This window comes from Carcharhinus amblyrhynchos, chromosome 8 (genome assembly GCF_965287045.1).
Source record: "Carcharhinus amblyrhynchos chromosome 8, sCarAmb.v2.hapA, whole genome shotgun sequence".
NCBI lineage: Eukaryota > Metazoa > Chordata > Chondrichthyes > Carcharhiniformes > Carcharhinidae > Carcharhinus > Carcharhinus amblyrhynchos.
This window is the reverse complement of record NC_137331.1, coordinates 126,472,559-126,485,198: the sequence shown is the minus strand read 5'-3', so window position 1 is coordinate 126,485,198 and position 12,640 is coordinate 126,472,559.

Here is a 12,640-nt window from a genome sequence, read left to right as displayed (position 1 = left end):
GTAATTACAATGTGACAAGTTTACAATGGAAAGTTCAATTATACGGAGAAATGGAAATGTGCAAGCAGATATTTGCTAATTAATATAAAAAAGGCAGATACTGTCACTCACCAATACTCACCGACTCTCTGTCTCTCTCTGTTTTTCTCTCTCTCTCTCTGTTTCTCTCTCTCTCTGTTTTTCTCTCTGTCTCTCTCTTTCTCTGTCTCACTCTCTCTTTGCCTCTCTCTCTCTGTCTCTCTCTGTTTTTCTCTCGCTTTCTCTCTCTCTCTCTCTCCCTTTGCCTCTCTCTCTCTCTGTCTCTCTGTTTTTCTCTCTCTCACTCTCTCCCTTTGCCTCTCTCTCTCTCTGTCTCTCACCCTCTGGTATTGAGGGTGATTTAGCAGTTTGGATCAGGAATTGGCTAGCTGATAGAAGACAGAGGGTGGTGGTTGATGGGAAATATTCAACCTGGAGTTCAGTTACAAGTGGTGTACCTCAGGGATCTGTTTTGGGGTCACTGCTGTTTGTCATTTTTATAAATGACCTAAATGAGGGTGTAGAAGGATGGGTTAGTAAATTTGCTGACGACACCAAAGTCGGAGGAGTTGTAGACAGTGAGGATGGATGTTACAGTTTGTAGAGGGACATAGATAAGCTGCAGAGCTGGGCCGAGAGGTGGCAAATGGAGTTTAATGCGGAAAAGTGTGAGGTGATTCACTTTGGTAAGAATAACAGGAGTACAGAATATAGGGCTAATGGAAGGACTCTTAGTAGTGTTGACGAGCAGAGAGATCTCGGGGTACATGTGCATAGATCCCTGAAAGTTGGCACCCAGGTTGATAAGGTTGTTAAGAAGGCGTACGGTGTGTTAGCTTTTATTGGTAGAGGGATTGAATTTCGGAGCCGTGAGGTCATGTTACAACTGTACAAAACTCTGGTGCGGCCGCACTTAGAGTATTGTGTACAGTTCTGGTCGCCGTATTATAAGAAAGATGTGGAGGCATTGGAAAGGGTGCAGAGGAGGTTTACCAGGATGTTGCCTGGTATGGTGGGAAGGTCTTATGAGGAAAGGCTGAGGGACTTGAGGTTATTTTCATTGGAGAGAAGAAGGTTACGAGGTGACCTAATTGAGGCATACAAGATGATCAGAGGATTAGATAGGGTGGACAGTGAGAGCCTTTTACCTCGGATGGTGATGGCTAACACGAGGGGACATAGCTTTAAATTAAGGGGTGGTAATTATAGGACGGATGTCAGCAGTAGGTTCTTTACTCAGAGGGTAGTAAGGGCGTGGAATGCCCTGCCTGCAGCAGTTGTGGACTCACCAACTTTCAGGGCGTTCAAATGGTCAGTGGATAGGCATATGGATAACATTGGAATAGTTTAGATTAGAGGGTCATTAGATTGGTTCCACTGGTTGGCGCAACATCGAGGGCTGAAGGGCCTGTACTGCGCTGTAATGTTCTATGTCTCTCTGTTTCTCTCTCTCTCTGTCTCTGTTTTTCTCCCGCTCTCTCTTTCTCTCTCTGTCTCACTCTCTCCCTTTGCCTCTCTCTCTCTGTTCCTCTCTGTCTCTCTCTCTTCCTTTCTTCCTGACCTTACCCCTCTCTGTGGAATTCACATGTTCTTTCACTCTTACATTTATAAAACACAAAAAGCAACTGAAGATATTGTCATGAAAACATTGCCATGTTCTCTTTCCCACATGCACCTCACTTTAAAAATATACATCTGAATTTTACCTCAATAATTCTGTTTTATTCAAATAATTTTGAAAGGTTTTTGACAGAAGCTGCTGGGAACAAATGAAAATCTATTTATCTTGGTTCTACCTGACTGAACGTTCTTGATGCATCAGGACAAACTGCACAGGATCAGAGGTCACAACCCACAGCTCTGGGCAAAAATATTAACTCAAAGCCGAGGCTTTGTGAGGCTGGTTGGGGCCTTCAGATCAACATTTTGATGCAGCAATCAGAAGAGAAACAGTCCAGTCAATAACATTCATCGGGAAGAGATTTACATCCCAGGAATGTGGGTTCTGATCTGGCTGGGGGAGGGGAACAAATATTTAATAAAGAACAAAGAACATCCCAGCATGGGAAACAGGCCCTTCGGCCCAACGAGCCCACGCCGCTGCATCCTCCTACACCTACCCTGCCCTGCGTGTATGTGAGTGGAACCCCTAATGTAGCCAGATTCAGGGGAGAATAGTGTCAATTTGGTAAACCAATTAGCCTAAGAGCACACCTTTGGGGTGTGGGAGGAAACCGGAGCGCCCGGAGGAAACCCATGCAACCACAGGGAGAATGCGCAAACTCCCACAGACACAGGCCCAAATCCATGTATCTGCACAGCTAGCAGTGCTAGTCACCGAGCTGTTGCGGTGCCCGTCTACCGGTCCAGGATCAAGCACACACACCGACACGAAGTACTAGGCCACTCCCGGAACCTCCAAGAGCAGCCCACGCACGACCCACCGTGTGCATGCCCCTCGTTTGACAACAAGGTGGACCTCCACCTGTGGAATAAAAAGACAAAACATTAACATATAAGTCTGCATTTCCGGTGTCTCCCGAGGCTTTGACCCTATTTAATACCCCCTACTATAACCCTCCATCCTTGTTTCGCTCATGTGTCTATCTTAAACCTTAAACAAGTCCAACGTGCCTGCCTCCACCACCCTACTCGGTAGCGCGTTCCGTACCCCCACGACCCTCTGCATGAAGAACCTTCCTCTCATATCCAAATTATACCTCTCCCCCCTCACCCTTAGATCGTGACCTCTCGTAATTGTCCCCAATCTAGGGAAAAGCCTACCACTGTTGACTCTATCTATTCCCTTCAGTATTTTATACAACTCTATCAGATTCCCCACTTAATCTCCGTCTTTCTAAGGAGAAGAGCCCCAGTTTCTCCAACCTTTCCTCGTAACTCAGTCCCTCCATGCCAGGCAACATCCTGGTAAACCTCCTCTGCACCCTCTCCAGGGTCTCCACGTCCTTCCGGTAGTAAGGTGACCAGAACTGGACGCAGTACTCCAAATGCGGTCTAACCAACATTCTGCACAACTGAAGCATTAGACGGCAGCTAATGGATAGGATTTCCCTGGGAAGGGTTCATCTTCCCTCAAATCATTCCAATGCCTCAGGAATCAAAATCCGTCCAGCCGACACCATCTCTCCAGTCAGGCTTCATCTGGTCTATTCCCCTGTTATTGATGTTGTTAGCACGTGGCATCGGGGATCATTCTGAGCTTACTATTTTTGAACTCCTGTCTTCTCAGTTCTTTCCCAGCTTCCTATATTTTGATGTGGAGATGCCGGCATTGGACTGGGGTGGGCACAATGCGAAGTCTCACAACGCCAGGTTAAAGTCCAACAGGTTTATTTAGTAGCACCAGCTTTCAGAGCACTGCTTCTTCATCAGAACTCACCTGATAAAGGAGCAGCACTCTGAAAGCTCATGCTACTAAATAAACCTGTTGAACTTTATCCTATATTTTACTTTCATGACTCACCCTTCTCTCTTATCTAGGCTTTTGCTGCATTTGCTTGAGAAACCATCTTCCCCACCAAAATCCAAAACGGAAAATCTTTTGAGGAGGGAGATGGACCCAGGAGATTCCTGCACAACTTTCCAAGTGCTTTTACTCTGTGTGTCAGTCACCCATTCCCTTTCTGCCTGTACAGTCTGTTCACAAAGATCTCAATCTTGTGGATGCTCCACAGAGACGCCAGCCACAGCTCCAGATCTGAAACATGGATTTTGAGTGGCTGCAGCTTGAGACACTTCCTGCATACGTGGTTGCCCTGGACACTGGAAGTGTCCCTGACTTCCCACATCCCACAGGATGAGCATTCCCCATGGCTGAATTTATCCTTAAATTACCCCCGTACCTCGTCTACTTTTGAAAGGGATTTACAAAGGGGAAATCATGCTTGACAAAACTGTTGGAATTCTTTGAAGATGTAACTAGTAGAGTTGACAAGGGGGAGCAAGTCGATGTGGCATATTTGGACTTTCAGAAAGTGTTTGAAAAGTCCTGGATAAGAGATTATTGTGCAAGATTAAAGCACATGGGATTCGGGGAAGTGCATTGAGATGGATGGAAAACTGGTTGGCAGAGAGGAAACAAAGAGGAGGAATTAATGGGTATTTTTCAAATTGGCAGGCAGTAACTCGTGGGGTGCCACAGGGATTGGTGCTGGGACCCCAGCTATTCACAATTTATATTAATGATTTGGATGAGGGAACAAAATGGAATATCTCAAAGTTTGCGGATGATACCAAGTTGGGTGGAGGGTGAACTGTGATGAGGACACAGAGATCCTTCAGAATGATCTGGACAGGTTGGGTGAGTAGGCAAGTCAATGGCAGATGCAGGATAATTTAGATAAATGTGAGGTTATTCAATTTGGAAGCAAAAACAAAAAGGCAGATCACTACCTGAATGGGTGTAAACTGGGAGAGGGGAATGTGCAGAGGGACCTGGGTGTCCTTGTGTACCAGTCACTGAAGGTAAGCATGCAGGCGCAGCAGGCGGTAAAGCAAGTAAATGGTATGTTGGCCTTCAGTGCGAGAGATTGAGTACAGGAGCAGGGATGTGTTGTTGCAATTATACAGGGGCCTTGGTGAGGCCACACCTAGAGTATTGTGGGCAGTTTTGGTCTCCTTTTCTGAGGAAGGATGTTCTTGCTCTCAAGGAAGTGCAGCGAATGTTTACAAGGCTGATTCCGGGGATGGTGGGACTGATGTATGAGAAGAGATTGACTAGGTTAGGATTGTTTTCACTGGAGTTCAGATGAATGAGGGGGGATCGCATAGAGACTTTTAAATTCTAATAGGACTCAACAAGGTAGATGCAGGGAGGATGTTCCCGATGGTGGGGGAGTCCAGATCCAGGGGGTCACAGTCTGAGGATTGAGGGTAGACCATTTAGGAAGGAGATGAGGAGACATTTCTTCACCCAGTGAGTGGTGAGCCTGTGGAATTCATTCCCACAGGAAGTAGCTGTTGCAAAAACATTGAATGTATTCAAGAGGTGGCTGGATATAGCACTTGGGGGTGAATGGGATCAAAGGCTATGGGGGGAAAGCAGGATTAGGCTATTGAGTTGGATGATCAGCCATGATCGTAATGAATGGTGGAGCAGGCTTGAGGGGCTGAATGGCCTCATCCTTCTTCTATTTTTCTATGTTTCTACTTTAGAGAATATTCGGGACAGTAGAAATACTCACGAGGTGACACTTACTGAGACTCATTTTCTATCTGACGAAAGGTTGAAAGTTAGAGGATCACGTCCTGGCTCTCTTCATTGAACTCCCTCACTCATGTTATGACCTTAGTTGATGCTATAACTGAACTGGAATATTTCAGAATTGTACCCTGCCTCAAAAGACCATAACTTTTACTTTTTTTAATAAAACGTGGAGAAAGAGAGTCACAGGACCATGAATAACATTTAACAACAAGAAAAAAAATTATTAACCACGGAAAGATCGGATTATCGTACAATATTCTGTTACTCCCTCCTTAGCTTAACAAAAGCACACAGATATTAAACGATACCTCATTTCTAATGTTTACCAATACAAATATAAATCCCTGAAAGCCAAACATTAACTTCAGCATTCTAATGTATTCCAGCAGGACTCCAGCACTGCTATCCTCTCGCTGTTTTAAACATCGAATCTTCTGGTTCTCCTCTCACTGACATCTACAATAAGGCAGAACCATTGATATGGAATGACATTGCCACCATTGGATTCCCCCACCAGCAACATCCTGGGGGTGGCCACTGACAAAGAACTGAAATAGACCAGCCGTATAATTGACCACAGCAGCAAGTCAGAGGCTGGGAATACTGCGGTGAGTCATTCACTTCCAGACTTCCCAAAGCTTGTCGACATCTACAATGCACAAGTCAGGACTATGATGGAATATTCACTCCCTCCACCATGGATGCAGAGTGGCATCACCAAGGCTCCTTTGACAACACCTTCCAATCCTGCAAACTTGTAGTATCTCGAAGGACAAGCGCAGCAGATACCTGGGAACACCACCACCTGCAAGTTCCCCTTTAAATCACTTGCCATCCTGACTTGGAAATATATCGCCGTTCCTTCACAGTCACTGGGTTAAAATTCTGGGACTCCCTCCCCAGCAGCACTGTGGGTGGACTTACACCTCAGGGACAGTAGTCGCTCGAGAAGGCAGCTCACCACCACCTTCTGAAGGGCAACTGGGGATGGCCAATAAATGCTGGCCGAGTTAGCATCACCAAAAATGAATAACAAACATCTTAAAGTCTCCAATATTTTCAGGAATTTTTGCCACCCAGCAGCCAGACCGTCTCAGAGTGGGGAGAAAATAACAATCATTTCCATCATAAATGTGAAGATATTTGATCATTTGGAAGAGTTGATATAACGTGATTAAAAATCTGACAACAGCAAGGAATTGGGAGAGCGTATACAATTCTAATTTATGATTCAGATAAAGAGATTTAAAACAGTGATTCCAGGATTGAGTTATTGTCTCAGCTGTCCATTCCCATTGACCCTGTTCTTATAATCCTATTCAGCAGTTTAATCCTACTTTAGTTCTATGTTGACTGAGAGCTTTTATCAAATGATTTCAGAAAGCTGAAATTCAAGCCATCAACATCTGCAACATTCCAATGCATTTGCGAGGATCTAAAGTACAAGATGATCATCCTTAAATAATATTAGACTGGCTTTAATTTCATTCATGAAGTGTTAAGTAACCACTGCAACAGCAATAGCAACATTTAAGAGGCATCTTGACAGATACATGAATAGGGAGCAAATAGAGAGATTAAAACGCAAAGAGGCACAAGGTCTTTAGTTTAGAAAGGCATCATGTGATATACAGGCGCTCTTATTTCATGTTTAATGCCATTCTCAACATCACCACTGCAGTTTGGGATCTATATATGATACCCTCTAATGCTTTTTTGCCCCTTGGTATTTCTCAGCTCTACCCATACAGACTCCATGTTGTTAGAGCCAATATCCTTTCTCACTATTGTGTTACTTTCTTCTTTAACCAGCAGTGCCACTCCACCACCTTTTCCTTTACGTCTGTCCTTCCGAAATGCTGACTACCCCATGGCATTCAGTTCTCACCCGGTCATCCTGCAGCCATGTCTCTGTAATCCCAATTCTATCATACCCGTTTACATCTATCTGCACAATTAGTTCATTCACTTTATTACAAATGCTCCACACATTAAGGCACAGAGCCTTTTAGCTTGCCTTTTTAATATTGTATTGATCCCAATATTTTTCTCTGTAGCTCTGTTTGAACTTTGTCCTTGGTTTCTCTGCCAGTCACTTTTCTTATTCCCTTTTCTCCCTTTTGTTTTTGTCCATTGTCCTTCCTTCTCTGATTCCTTACATAGGTTCCCATCCCCCGGCTCATTAATGTCAACCTTCTCCAACCGCTCTCGCAAATTTTCCCCCAAGGACATCAGTCCCAGTCCTGCCCAGGTGTAACCCATCCGATTTGTACAGGTCTCACCTCCCCCAGAACTGGTCCCAATGCCCCAGGAATCTGAAACCTTCCCCCCGACACCACCTGTTCAGCCAGTATTTATCCAATATATCCTCTCATTTCTACTCTGACTAGCACATGGCACCTTTGGGGTCCGATTTCTTAACTTCCATCCTAGCTCCCTGTATTCTGCTTTTAGGACCTCATCCTTTTTTTCCCTATTGTGAGTTGTACCGATGTGACTACGAACAGTGGCTGTTGGCCCTCCCCCTCCAGAAGGACCTGCAGCCACTCTGAGACATTCTTAACTCTAGCACCAGGGAGACAACATACCATCCTGGAGTCTTATTTGCGGCCACAGAAACTCCTGTCTATTCCCTGTACAATTGAATCCCCTGTAACTATTGCACTGGAACACTTTTTACCCTCCCCTCTGCAGCAGAACCAACCGTGCTACAAGAAGTTTGGCTGCTGCTTTCCCCAGACAGGTCATTCCCCCCAACAGTATCCAGAGCAAATGGACGTCTACACATTTATCCGCGTTGAAGTCCATCTGCCACTTCTCCGCCCAGTCCTGCATCCTACCTATGTCCTGCTGCAACTTCTGACATCCTTCCAGACCATCCACAACACCACCAACCTTCACGTCATCGGCGAACTTACTTACCCATCCCTCCACTTCCTCATCCAGGTCATTTATGAAAATGACAAACAGCAAGGGTCCTAGAACAGATCCCTGGGGCACTCCACTGGTGACTGACCTCCATGCAGAAAAAGACCCATCCACAACCACTCTCTGCCTTCTGCAGGCAAGCCAGTTCTGGATCCACAAGGCCAAAGCCCCTTGGATCCCATGCCCTCTCACCTTCTCAAGAAGTCTTGCATGGGGGACCTTATCAAACGCCCTGCTGAAGTCCATGTAAACCACGTCCACTGCACTTCCTTCGTCAATGTGTTCAGTCACATTTTCAAAGAACTCAACTAGGCTCGTAAGGCACGACCTGCCCTTGACAAAACCATGCTGACTATTCCTGATCATTCTAAACTTCTCTAAATGCTAAATTCCTGCACTACCTGCCTATCTCTCTTGCTTTGCCTGGTGGTCACCTTCCTGCCTGTGGAGTCTGAGCCTGTGGTCTGACCACCTCGCTATCCGTGCTATCCACGATATTCTCCGTCTCGCAATGCTCCACAGTGTCTCCAGCCGCTGCTCCAGCTCTGAAACTCGCGCTTCCAGGAGCTGTAGCTGGAGACACTTCCTGCACACCTGCTGACCCCGGGGGACTGGAACTGTCCCCAGCCTCCCACATGGAGCAAGAGGCGCAAACCACGGCTTGGAGCTCTCCTGTCATGTTTTAACCCTTTAAATTAAACTTTTGAAAGATGTTTTCTTTCAGATTATATCCAATTTTCTTCCCTGCTCCTTGTTATACCAAATATAATCTTTACAAACTATAAACCACAGAAATTACACGGAAACACTACTGTAGTGTACAACAACAACAATGCCAAGGGCAAAAAGAAAAGAAAAAAATTACTTACCAGTCACCAGCCAATCACTTTGCTGGTAGTGACAGCACGGTTTGATTTCCTTCTCCCTCTCACTTACCCTTGAGTCTCCCTCACAGATCCACCCCTCTGCTCCTCCCAAAGATAAGCACCACTTTCCTCTCGACAGCAATTTCCCATTCAGCTCCAAATTCCCGATACCCTCACTCTGGCTGAATCTCACTCCAGCCAACTAGTCCTGCACAAGCTCACCGCATTTTAAGACTTCCAGCACCTCCTTCTCTGTAATATGTTCACTCCTCAAGACATCACCATTTATGGAACATAGAACAGTACAGCACAGTACAGGCCCTTTGGCCCTCGATGTTGTGCCGAGCTATGTCCGAACCCAAGATCAAGCTATCCCACTCCCTATCATTCTGGTGTGCTCCATGTGCCTATCCAATAACCGCCTGAAAGTTCCTAAAGTGTCCGACTCCACTATCACAGCAGGCAGTGTATTCCACACCCCAACCACTCTCTGAGTAAAGAATAGACCTCGGACGTCCCTCCTATGTCTCCCACCATGTCATCCAGGGTTCCCGACTTCTGCCAGCCTTGCCCTTCACTCTAAGAGGAATGTGTTTATCCTGAACCCTGGTTAACACATTTTTGAAAGCGTGCCACTTACCAGGCATCCCTTTGCCTTCCCACAGACTCCCCCAATTAACTTTTGCAAGTTCCTGCCTGATTCCATCAAAATTGGCCTTGCCCCAGTTTAGAATTTTAACTTTTGGGACAGACCTATCATTCTCCATAGCTATCTTAAAACCAATAGAATTATGGTCACTGGTCCCAAAGCGATCCCTCACTAACACTTCTGTCACCTGCCCTTCCTTATTTCCCAAGAGGAGGTCAAGTTTTGCCCCCTCTCTAGTCGGGCCATCCACATACTGAATGAGAAATTCCTCCTGAATACACTCAACAAATTTCTCTCCATCCAACCCTCTAATACTATGGCTGTCCCAGTCAATGTTGGGAAAGTTAAAATCTCTGACTATTACCACTTTTTTTTTTGGAGCTATCTGTAATCTCTTTACATATTTGCTCCTCAATTTCCCTGCTGACTATTTAGGGGCCTATAGTACAACCCTATCAAAGTGAACTCTCTCTTCTTATTTCTTAGTTCTATCCATACAGACTCAGTGAGCAAATCCTCGGATATATCTCCTCTCAGTACGGCCGTGATGTTGTCCCTCATCAAAAGTGCAACTCCCCCTCCTCTCTTACCTCCTGCTCTACCTTTCCTATAGAATCTGTACCCTGGAACATTGAGCTGCCAGTCCTGTCCCTCCCTTAGCCATGTTTCAGTAATTGCTTTAATATCCCAGTCCCACGTACCCATCCATGCCCTGAGTTCATCTGCCTTGCCCGTCAGGCCTCTTGCATTGAAATAAATGCAGTTTAATCTGGACTTCTCTTGCTCTCTGTCTTGCTTCTGTCTGATCTGTCTGGTACTAGGATTACTGACACTGTTTTTACTATTTAATGTGCTCTCTTTAACTTCCATGCTGTTCTCAAACTTCTCTTCTATCTCCCTATTGCTTTGAGTTCCACCCCCCTGCCAGATTAGTTTAAATCTTCCCGAGTGGCTCCAGCAAATCTCCCGACCAGGATATTAGTCACTCTCCAGTGCCTTCTTGAATTGCTGCAGTTCATGTGCTGTGGGTTGACCCACGATGCTGTTAGGGAGGGAATTGCAGGATTTTGACCCAGCGTCTGTGAAGAAACGGCGATATATTTCCAAGTCAGGATGATGAGTGGCTTGGAGGGGAACTTGCGGGTGGTGATGTTCCCAGGTATCTGCTGCCTTTGTCCTTCTAGTTGGAAGTAGTTATGGGGTTTAGAAGGTGCTGCCTAAGGATTTTTGGTGAATTGCTGCAGTGTATCTTGTAGACAGTACACACTGCTGCTACTGAGCATTCATGATGGAGGGAGTGGATGTTTGTAGATGTGGTGCCAATCAAGTGGGCTGCTTTGTCCTGGATGGTGTCAAGCTTTTTGAGAGTTGTTGAAGTTGCACTCATCCAGGCAAGTGGGGAGTATTCCATCACACTCCTGACTTGTGCCTTGTAGATGGGGGGTAGGCTTTGGGAAGTCAGGAGTGAGTTACTTGCCTCAGTATTCCTAGCCTCTGCTCTTGTATCTACTATACTTAAGTGGTGAGTCCAGTTGAGTTTCTGGTCAATGGTAACCCCAAGGACGTTGACAGTGGGGGACTCAGTGACGGTAACACCATTGAATGTCGAGGGGTAATGGTTAGAGTGTCTGTTATTGGTGATGGTCATTGTCTGGCACTTGTATGTTTGTAGGAGACTGCTGCATGCAGATTGGCTGCTGCATTTTTGTCTCCTTGAAGTATTTAACCAGTTCCATTTTGTGGGGGTTGTGCCGGTTATATGGGATAAATAGATTTTTGGTCTGTCAAGGAATCGAAGGATGTGGGAAGTAGGCAGGAAAATGGAGGTAAAGCCAAACATCAGCCATGGCATTTTGAATGGCAGTGCAGACGGGATGGTTCAAATGATCAATCCTGCCCCAATTATCTATGTGCTTACATTTAGCTGTTGTTTATGTTCCACTATCTTTCTTCACCTAAATCTATCACTGTAACTCCCTATTCATTTTTCTCAGATTGTCCAGATTCTATGATTTCTTCTATGATTTCTATGATGATTTCCTTTTAATTTTAATCTATATTATTTGCTTCAAGTGCTCCCTGTGGGAGCAAGTTCCAGATTCTCACCACTCTCTGGATAAAAGAATTTCTTTTGAATTACCCATTGGATTTCTTGGTGACGGTCTTTGACTTTGCTCCACCGTTCAGTATGATCACGGTAGAACTCCTCTAAGCTGACAATGCTACAGTCATTGCCCATCCAGCAACTCAACTACAAGGACTCATGGACACTTTCGCCCATGGCTGTAATGTATTCTCTCTGACTACAAGGTATTGCATCTCAGACCCTGGTCACACTAAATAACACCCTACTCAGTGATTAGCAAACTCTGTTACCTTGGGTCCATGGTGACAGAACTCAATACATGCTTATGGGAAGCTACCATTTTGACCAACTCACAAAATATACATAGAACATAGAACATAGAACATTACAGCGCAGAACAGGCCCTTCGGCCCACGATGTTGCGCCGACCAGTTACAAAAACAATGACCCACTAGCCTATACCAATCCCTTTTCGTCCATAAACCTATCCAGAGATCTCTTAAACGCCCCCAAACTAGACGCATCTACAACTGCAGCAGGCAGGGCATTCCAATCCCTCACCACCCGCTGGGTAAAGAACCTACCCCTGACATCCGTCCTGTAGCTACCCCCCCTTAATTTAAAGTCATGCCCCCTCGTGCTAGCTTTCTCCATCCGAGGAAAAAGGCTATCACTATCCACCCTATCTAAACCCCTAATCATCTTATATGTTTCAATAAGATCCCCTCTTAGCCGCCTTCTTCCCAACGAAAACAACCCTAGATCCCTCAGTCTCTCCTCATAGGACCTCCCCACCATACCAGGCAACATCCTAGTAAACCTCCTCTGCACCCTCTCCAACGCCTCCACATCCTTCTTGTAATGCG